This window comes from Lactuca virosa, chromosome 8 (assembly GCF_052849685.1).
Source record: "Lactuca virosa cultivar CGN04683 chromosome 8, Lactuca_virosa_CGN04683_v6, whole genome shotgun sequence".
Taxonomy (NCBI): Eukaryota; Viridiplantae; Streptophyta; class Magnoliopsida; order Asterales; family Asteraceae; genus Lactuca; species Lactuca virosa.
In genome coordinates this window covers 237398749-237410326 of record NC_136433.1, presented here as the reverse complement: position 1 = coordinate 237410326, position 11578 = coordinate 237398749, and positions in this window count along the sequence as shown.

Here is an 11578-nt window from a genome sequence, read left to right as displayed (position 1 = left end):
AAGTCAATAAGTTTGACTCTACATCAGGTAGAGCCCATTATCTAACTCTGTTAAGTTCTATTCTGAGATCCTCATTACATGATGTGACTGGGTCACATGTTGATGTTTTAAGAATCAAAGAATAGAGAGAAATCTTAAAGGAAGTATATGCTGATTCTGATCGCGAAGGTGGATTTCGATCGCATCAGAATTTTGAGCAGTTGCTTAAGAAGTTATGATATATTGCTAAGGAATAGATAACAACAATTTTCCATGTGGATTGTAAGGATAAGTTTTTCCGCAAAGTTTTAAAATAAAAGAAAATTGTTTAATTTTATTTATTTGAAGTATCCTTATAATGGCATTTGTGGAAAATTGTTACTTATATGATTCCACTGACAGCAATATTGGAAAATGGATTTGATTCTTTCATTTGTGGTAGTGTCTAAATTTACCAAATCAGGAAAGTTCATCATCGCCCAAGTTTCAATTGGACCGAAACTTGGAATCATGCAAGTTGAATAGTATGATGAATGAGAACTTTCAAGCATTGGAAAATCAAGACTAATTACTTGTTCACATGGATGTGTGAGTCAAGTGAAGGACTAAAGGGATCGAGTACACATTCTTGTGCACTGGTCATGTCCACCACAAAGCTCGTTAAGACTATTTGATTTACTAAAGTTTAGTAAATATGGTTATACTTACAAGTTTAAGTATAATTCTGAAACATTGGAAAAGTCTCAATGTATGGCAGAACGAATGAGAAGAATCAAATTAGGTAGAAAGATAAAAGTTTTCTCAAATCTGAAAATATGGGAGAGTACTTTAGTATCATGTTTGTGATCATCTTAATGATTTAGAAATCATATCACAATTAGTCCTCTAAAGGTCATCTTAGTGCATTCTTATGACTAAGAAGAGGAGTCATGAATTGTTGAAATGGTTAGATCAGGAAGATGAGTCATATTTCGTTCCAAAACAATTCTTAGAGTCATACTCCAAGATTGTAACTTGAGTGACATATCTTAAAGAAAGGTTTAAAACACTTGTCAAATGTAAGAGTAAAAGTGTCCTACTCTTGTACATTTGAAATTGGTAAGTTGTGATGTTTTGGATAAAACAAAGACCAACTAAGGCCAATTGTGTGAAGTGTTTGTCTTGATAAAGAATCCGCACTATCTCTTGAATATTTGGCAAGATAGTCTTATATGTCAAGAGGACAGTGGGAGTCTTAAAGATCCTAAAAAGAATTTCAAGAACTAATCAAGAATAAAACCTGAGGTTCTTCACTAGCACACGACTTGAGGTTTATAACCTATCATGTTGACATATTCTGTGCCCATTCCAGTTAAAGTTGGCTTTGCATTGGAGTTCTGAAAGTTCTCAATTGGTTGCATAACAACTTGGAAGCAATGGCAGGCCCTGTACTGCCAGGTGGCAAGAAGTTAAGATTGCATAAGTTCAGTCCATATGAGTTTGGATTTGTCATTATCCTTGTCTTGTGACTATGGTTTTGACGATTCACATGGATAAGAACACATACACCATAAAATCTAAGGGTCATAAGGTTTCTCTCCGATTCATGAAAATGATGGTGAGGAAACACTTCCACCAAGTAGATTTGAAGCAGATGGCAAAAGGTCTAAACAATTGAGACTATGATTACGGCATCCCTTTTCATAGTTCTGAAATTGTTTAGACACACATGTATGCTATCTAAGGAAAGGTGTATGATTTTGATAAAGTTTTATCAAAGCATCTCGTATCAGAAATCTGAACTTTGGTAAGAAAGTCAATAAAGTATTGATTTCTAGAAGTCCAGCTGATTTCTGAGTACATGTCAAAGCTAGTGGGAGCATAAGTGTTATGCTAATAATCATCATGTTAGTGGGAGCATGATAATTATTGTTAGTGTTGCAAGTTAGCAATGTTAATTATAGAAAACAAAAGTTTCAATTCGTGAGGCTGCAGGGATTGAAAAAGTTGTTTTGCTATAATTAAGGGAGAGGATATACTTCATTTCAGTTCTAAAAGCTTAGATTGAGACCTTAATCATCTTTAGTCAAGAATATATATATATATATATATATGAATTTCATGTTGGATTGGTTCAACTTAAGGAAATTCTATATATTGCGTTCTCAAAATTCGATTATGATTACGGCATCCCTCTTCATAGTCAAATTTTGAAAACATGGCAAATAAAAATATTGTAGCAAAAGACTGGTCTAGAATCATGTCTTTATGTGAGACATCATGAATCGTGTACCATTTGCTTTGGGTACAGGTTCGATTGCATGTGCTATAATATTTGTCATTTCTAAATTTTTCCAAATGCCCAGAGGCATTAAGAAGGGAAAAGGTCTAGAATTGGATATGACTAAAATGATTAAGCAATTGTCGAGGACAATCTGAGGTTTACCAAAGATTGGTTGCTCAGGGACAGTTGGAAGTATAGTGCTAATTTTGGAAGGACCATATTGACATATTCTGAAAAGAGGCATCTCTTATTCAGAAGTAATAGTCAAAATGAGAATATGGAGTTGTCTCCATAGGTGGAAGTTATCTGTGTAAGATTAGAAAACTTAATGCAAGAAGCATGTCCAAAGCAATGTACTTTGAATATGAGACTTAGTTTCCATGGAGTTGATCTCCATTGGAATACCTTATAATGACTGTTGACAAGTCTTTGTGACTTTGTACATATTCATTACAGGAGGGTCAGTGCATATAAGTTTAAAATCTAAACAGATTTCGATAAATGATAGGAATTTGAAATTCTCACATTTTTGGATAAGGATTTGGGAGTGTGAAATTAGAATCATTGAAATTATGTTCAATTGGTTTATTTCACAAAGTAAGGATCATAGACAAACATAGAGTGCATACTTGGTGTATGGCAAAGCTATTGTTTAAGAAAAACATAGTGTACATGCTTGGAGCATGGGACAACTAGTGTTTTTAATTCAAGTATAAAGTTGATAAAACCGAAACAATGAATAATGAGTAATCAGTATGGTGATAAATAAAAGTGTTTATTTATATTCATAGGGTTTGATACCATATTTGATTCATTTATTCTTGTGTTTCACTTTGCATGTTTTGACTTCCAGAATAACTAAGTCGCTCTTCCTGAATGATTAAGTTATTCAAACCATCCACAGTCGGTCATATGTTGGAAGTAGATATGAATCAAGACTGTCATGGGTTGGTTTGTAGAGGTCCAAGTTGGTGGACAAAGTGGTGCTACAACACTCATGAGTGCTCATAAGTTCTGAGTATTGGATTCAACCCACGCTCATTTGAATCACTTCATGGATTTTATCACGAGTGATCATGAGACGATAATATCTTATATTCTTAAAACCTAGAGATATGAGTTGTTACTATGAGTTGGTTATACATTGATTGCACGAAAACGCATTGGTAACTCGATGTTATAAAACGTGCCTTTGTGTATGATTCAACAAGTAGTAGAACAAGCCATATGAGTCGAAGTTTATCCATTCCTTTTACCTTCGGGATAAAAGCGATATATGTGGGCCCCTCGATGATTTAGCGATGACACATGTGAGTGCTTGGCCAAGCCAGGACTGATTTGATTTGTTCAATCAGTCAGTCATCATAAATCGAAAATCGGGAAACAACAAATGGACAGAGAGAATGATTATAATCCATGTCTCAGTCCATATGATATCTAGAATGGAGGAATATATAATCCCTTATCTAATGGACAAGTCATTGACAAGGTCAGAGTTCGACAGCGGCTTTAAGAGCTACGATTGCCAGTTAGGTTTTGAAGTCATACTCAATAATAGTTTTAGACTTATCCAAGTGGGAGACTGTTGGATTAATGTCTAAGTCCATAACTATATTTGGTATGTACTTGACCCGACCCGGCATGGTCCATTTGGGTTGCACTTCACCGGCACAATTTATATGGATAGTCTTTTGAGAATAGTATATTTATGATTTATATTAATATATTATAAGTTCTAATATATTAATATGGAATCATATTATTTAATTAGTATTGATCAAGAATTAATTTAGAATTAATTAAGTGATCAAAAAGAACTAATTAAATATGGACTCTTATATATATGGAATGGGCCAAGTTCATTTAGGTTGGGCTAAGCTTTCATGGATGGTCCATGGAGCTTTTAACCCATGGATCCTATGTAAATGAAAGGTCATGGGTATTAGGGTTTACATGGATGTAACCCTAATCCTCCATAATATATAAAGGGGTCCTTGGCTCACAAAATTGGCACAAGTGTGTGAAAATAAGAGTGGGCCGATTTTAGTGTGCATACATATTCTCTCAAGTTCTTCCAAGGTGTTTTGGTGATTTGTGATTGCATTTGAGGCTTCCACACTATTGGGGCTAAGCTCTTAAAGCTTGAAGACATCAAGCTACATCAAAAGGTATGTCATCTAACTAGAACTTTGTAGTATAGGTGCTTCATAATATGCTAGTTAGGATGAAACCTTGGAATAGTTAATATTTGCATGTATAATAGAGAAAACATAGATCCAAGGTTTATAGGGTTGCATGTACACCATAGGAGTGTTAGAATGCTCAAAACCCAACAGGATATACGTCTTGAGCATGCTCAAGTAACGAGTTCATCTGAGCTTGCTCAAAATCAACAAACTCAGGACAGAGTAGAGCCCTCTCTGTAAACATCTTGGTGATCTCAATCACCGTCTCAGTCCCCTACCTTAGATCCAGATACTCCTGAGCCAGTCTCTCCCTATCAACCAACTGAACATACCTCATGTGAAACATCTCAGAGAACCGCTCCCAAGTCACAGTAGCCCTCTGCTCAGCAGTGTACGAGCCAGTCACCAATCTCCACCAATCTTTTGCCCCTGACCGGAGAAGGCTCGCGGCGCACTTGACCTTCTGTTCATCAGGGCAGGAGCATGTAAAGAAATGCACCTCAACATCGGATAACCACCTCATAGAAATGATCGGGTCCTAAACTCCATCGAACTCTGGGAGCTTCATATTATCGATGTCCTGGTACTGGAAGGCTCTCTCTCCACGACCCCAACGGCTGCAACAACCGTGGTAGCTGTAGCAACAGCAGCCTCAAAAAGTGAAGCATAACGATCGTCAAAAATCTCAATCATGGCAGTCTTGATAGACCCAAACAACTCCGGATTTGATCCCCAGACAGCAGTAAACACCTCAGCAGAAATCATCTCCTGAATTTGATCCTCGGTCAACCTTGGCCTATCCTGGCCGCCTGCTCCGGCTCCTGAACCTGAACCCCTCGTGAGCACCATACTGAAAATAAACAAGAATCTATCAGATAAGACATATTTCATATCATACAGGCTATCCTAATAAACGAAACCCTATGGGTTGTGACTTCCTTGCTAGGCGTACGGGTCCTGTGCTTCCGGTAGTACGTGCCTATACTACCTTCCACACCTATCCGTATTTGTCTCAGAGGATCGTCACAACCGCCCTAATAGCACACACTAGGATATGCACACATCCTATCCTCACTCCCTAGGAAACGGCTAGACATTCCTCAACTGGTCGGCTACTCACACATAAACTCCTCTATGAAACTTCCACCAACCCTACAGCACTCGCGTATGCTAATCATACATAACATTGGATCCTATAGACAGTCGAATACTTGATTCTACCCTAATCCCTTCATCAAACATGAACAAGAAATAAGGCCAAACCATACATTCTCAGGCTATAGAATCATAGTTATGTACAACTATGATGCATAAACTAATCAACTATAGTAATGATGTCAATTTCATACAAGAAATTATCCTAGGCTATCAGGCATCACATATCAGACAATTCTATCATGCAATTCCTGAAGATCCCTATCCTACCACTAGCATGCTATTCTACCATAAATATAATATCAAATAACAATGTGGGTAACTTGGGGTATACTTTCCTGCTCCGGCTGATCGTACACATCGCATCCTTCCTTGGTTACTTTTGAAAACAATTTTCAAAACCATTTTCAAAACTTTTGTAGTTCCCTAGTTTGAGTCTGGATTCACACAAATGTTCATCTAGTTCTCTCAAACCAAGGCTCTGATACCAACTTGTAACACCCCAAAAAATATAAAAATTTAAAACTTTTTAAAAACAACCATAAACCAACATTGTTCACAAAAGAACCATTGATTCAAAAGTATTATTCAAAATCAGTGTTTTCCCAAGACCCAATAGCACAAAACAGGAAGATGTGCACGATCATGCCTTCGCTTTTCCGCAATCATCAGAAGTACCAGAAACAATAAACTGAAACTGTAAGCCAAAGCTTAGTGAGTTTCCCCAAAGTACCATGAAACAACATATAAAATACATAGATTAGCATGTTGGGTCCACAACCTCCCAGTTGGATTAACCTGACCCACAACCTCCCGGTTGGATTTCCCTGCATACCACATACTAGGTCCATAACCTCCTGGTTGGATTACCTTGGCCCACAACCTCTCGGTTGGAATGCCCCGATATGTTGACTGACAGCAAAAAGTAGTAGTCTTTGTTGGGTTTTATGTACTCTAACATTCCTATGGTGCACATACAACCCTAATGATTTGGATCTACGTTTTCTCTAATTATACATGCAACATTGGTTTCCAAAGCATGAAGCCTAAACTAGCATACAAAATTTAACATATGAATCATAAAATAAGTTAGAAAGTTACCTCTTGATGTAGCTAGTAATACTTTGGCCTTGAGAGAACTTAGCACCCCAAGTGTTGTGCCTCAAACAAGTCACAAACACCAAATAAACAACTAGATGGATATGAGAGAGGCTATGGAGACTAAAAACTGATTTCTCTTCTTGGAATACAAGTAGTCGTCGATTTTAGGGCTTAGCACAACATATATATATATATATATATATATATATATATATATATATATATATATATATATATATATATATATGTAGAATATCAATGGTCATGTGTAACCCTAATCCATACACATTAGCCCATGATCCATCCATTTGATTTGGATAAATACTTCATGGATTAACCCATAAGCCCATCACAAATCAAACCATGGATCATTAGCCCAACTCATATGTATCAATTTAATTAGTCTCTTTTGATCACTAAATTAATTCTTAACTAATTCTTGATCAATACTAATTAAATAATATGATTCCTCAATTAATATATTATACTTATAATATATTAATAAATCATAAATAACCTCTTACTCAAATATCCATCTACCAAATTGTTCTGGTGAAGGCAACTCGAAACGGACCATGCTACTATCAGGTTAAGTACATACCAATTATAGTTATGAGCTTAGACACCTAATCCAACAGTCTCAACCCACATAACATGTAAATATATAATAGACAACAAGCATACTCAACAAGCAAATAATCATACAGCCAATAATCACAGGTAGTCCTACAGGTCTACTAGTCTAACACCTATTAGCAGTTATCATATAGTCATATAGAACTACCGTGTGCTCAACATATCAACAAATAGTATAAAACAGGTTACCAAACCAATGGGTCGGCCTTGGTGCCTTCGACCCGCAAAATACAATGAGGAAAACTCACCTCTCAGTCCGAACAAAATTGAATAAATCCCTGCTCCGAAAACCGGCTCTACTCGACACCTATTATACAAAATATATCCCATCTTAAAAATTAATATCAAATACCCAAAATACCCTTTGGTCAAAATTGGTCAAACTCAACAAACCAGTCGAGTCAACCCAGCCGATTCGACCCATCCTCGTACGCAGGGTGTACTCAGATGTACGTGAGGCGTACATCGTTTGACCAAGAAGTCGGGACGTGGATCCCGTACGCGCAACGTATCATTTGGTACGCCCAGCATGCGCACCTGGTTAGCCAACCTTCTAAATAAGTGCTTAATGTATCAAGACTTTTCGTTCAAAACCATATCTATGCCCAAAATGTCGTCCTTGACCATAAAGTTTTGAACTTTATGGTCTTGCATGGTCATAAAGTTCTTAACACTAAAAACCCCAACATCTCAAGCCATTAAGACAACTAAACTCATGCATGGGGAAGAAGAAATATCCAAGATCCTATTTTTTATTACTTTAGACATAGAAAAACGTCCAAAAAGGACAACCTATATGCTCTATAGCTTGCCATGCCCAAGAAATTAATATTTGTGGAAAAAACTCATAATATCATCATACCAACAAGATCTATCGAGTTAATCACCAAGGTATGAACTTTATACCTTCTGGAGATTGAGGATAATGCAAGACTTCCCAATCTAAGATTGCTTTTAGCTTCCAAGCTTCACCACCACCTTCTCTTTCCTTTGAAATACACAAAAATACACTTTAAAGCTTCAAAATGCAACAACGAGGCTAGGGTTTGCAAGGGGGAACGTTTCTAGTGATGGAGGCTAGAAATGGGATGGGTAAATGGGACTTAAGGTTTAATATATAGGGCCTAAAACCTAAAGATTAAGGTTTAAGTCCAGTAGGAGTACGCCCTGCGTACTCAGAGTACGCCCAACGTACTCCCAAAACGTCACCGCTTCACCTTTAACCCCTTACGCCCAGCGTACCATCCAGGTACGCCCCGCATAAGGGCCAAAGTGAAAAAATTACAATTTAAAGGGGTTAGAAAGGAAACTTACCAGGACTCGAGTGTAACATCATGATACCTTATATTCTTCATCTCCTCATCTGCAGCGTACTGCAGAACCAGCAAACCCCTCTCCCTGAACTTGGCGGTGATCTTCGCCACAGTCTTCGTCGTCTGACGAAGGTCTTAAAACTCCCTCGCCAACTGTTGCACCTCAATGGTCGGTGCAAAATCCACTCTGAACCTCGTCACTAAATCATCCCTAGACATCGTCTCAACAACTTCATCTCCCAAGGGATAGTCTACCTCCTCCCACAATCTCGGGCTCTGCCGTTCAGTAGACAGGATGTGAATCTGACCTTCGACCCCTCGAGTTAAAAGCTCGTCCGAAACGCATTCACAATGTTCGCCAACCAACGCCTGGCATTTATGGTGTCCTTCCTCTCGAAGAACTCAGGAGCTCCACATGCACGAAACTCTAGGAAAGTCAGGGTGCGTGCACCCACTGTAGCCAAAATCTCAGCACAGAATGCGCCCAGACACTCATCCAAAATATCCATGATACCCTACTTAATTGTATCAAAGATCAGAGGAGTCTGCTCCAAAATACTGCGAGTGATCTTTGATGAAATGAACTCTTGCATCTGATCATCCACGAGTACAGCCCCAGAGCCTGAACCCAATCCATCACCAGAACCTGAACCAGAAGCACCTCCCCGAGTGACCACCATACTAAAAATAAACAATGCAAACCATTAGAGAATACTCGGAGAACTCTACACTCTATAATCTCCTTAGTATCCTTGTGACTTCCCTTGATTCGAGTACAGATCTTGTGTTTTCAGTAGTACGAGCCCAATACTACCTTCAACACATATCCATACTTTCCTCAGGAACAATCCTAAATCCTCTAAATCACCTCCTCATACTGATACTCCCAATACCCGCTAAACAGTGCACCTCTCGCACTAAAGCACTTCCTAGGCTCTCATAGGATCCCCCACCTCTCCCTGCCAACAGCTGCTGAAGAACTCCCATTAATGCTAGCTAATTACTTCATGAATACAATTACATGCAACAAAGCTTAGATAATCCTTCGACTAAAAGACTCAATCCTACAACGGTTAGACTCAAACGAGAGCTGCGCAATATGGCCAAATCAATCACTATGAGATTATTAAACATCACATCATGTAACTTAACATATTCATGAAATAATTAACTCACAACAATATGAGTCCTATAAAGCACAAAGCAAACAGCATTCGAGCAGTAAAACTCTACAGGCCACAAAACATCAACATACATCCCACCTAATAGGCATCTCTCCTAATAGGCATTCTAGCATGCAATCCTAAACATATCCTTATCCTAACCTTTGCATACTAAACATTCCATAACACATATAACGTATCAACATGTATGGATATTTTGGGAATCACTTACTTGAGCTCAGCTGATTACACTCATCGCACCCCTTTCTTTATAAAAGTATTTTTAGAAAAACTAATTTCCTTTTAAAAGGTTACCAATTCCTCAGTATGAGTTCAGACACACCCGATTGTGTGCCCGAATACTTCAAACCAATGCTCTTATACATTCATTCCTAAGTGAAAATTTTTCTTTAAGTCAACCAAAATCACCATTCATTCATTCCAATAACCCAATCAAAGTAAAAAAAAATGTATCAAATAGTTATCAGAGTACAAAACAAGTCATATAATGCAGAACACTGGTGGATGTTATGCAATCACGTCTAGCTCTTCCCTTGGAACCGAAAGTACCTGAAACATAAAAATGAAATCGTAAGCACAAAGCTCAGTGAGTTCACCAAAATACCGCATACTATACATACATATTATCTTGAAGCTGTAACGGGTCTATTTCACCCTCGAGTCTATTTCACCCCAAAATCTATTTCAACTCAATCGGTGTTTTTCAACCGAACGGGTCTATTTCACCCCTAGGTCTATTTCACCCCGAGTCTATTTCAACTCAGTTGGTGTTTTTCAACCAAATGGGTCTATTACACCCCTGGCTCTGTTTCACCCACATACATATAGCATACAAGCATACAAGCAAGAGTCACAAAGACAACAAGCACATGACGACACCTAGTGTCCTACAGTGCAATGAGAAGACTCACCTCGATCGGTTAACGAATGGATCTCACACACGAGCTTTCGGTGCTAAAATCCATCCCACTAAGCATATCCAAAACCTAACCCTAATTAACAATTAAGGTGGTAATCCATAATCAGGGGTCCTAATTAAATTTTCTCTTTCTAGGGTAAAAGACCATTTTACCCTTTCAAGGCTACACCCCACTCATCTTGACCAAAAGTCCAATTTTGACCAATTACACTCTCTGGTGGTACGCCTTGCGCACACCATGCTCTACACGTTGCGTAGAGTCTTAGGTGGAAAGACCGGGGAACCATTAGGCTACGTTGGGCGTAGCCCAATTTACGCCATGTGTAGTATGTTGTTAAGTCATTTCCTTTTTTAGCTCTTAATCCATAAAAACCAACCATTTATTGCTCGGATCTGGTCCTAATAAACATCTTAAGTAATAAAGTCTCCGACTTTATGCCTTTGCATGGCTAAATGAAGCTCAAGATCAAATACTAGTCCCATAACATCCTCTAATGACTACAAACTCTTGCATATGTGAAAGATAACAACCAAGATCCCATTTTTATGAGATATCAACCTCACAAACATCAAGAAATAACAACCTTAAGGTCCGGAGTAGCTCATACTCACAAGAACCAAAATCATGGGACAATAAGCATGAAAACCAAGAAGCTAACAAGATCTAACTCAATGAACCATCAATGTGAAAGCTTTATACCTTCTGGAGTTAGCAAATGAAATGAAGGCTCAGAATCTACAAGCTTGAGCTTCACCAAGCTTCAAAGATGGGCTTCTCCTTCTTCAAAATGCACCACAAAACACCTAAGAGACTCAAATCTACCTCAAGAGGATTAGGTTTT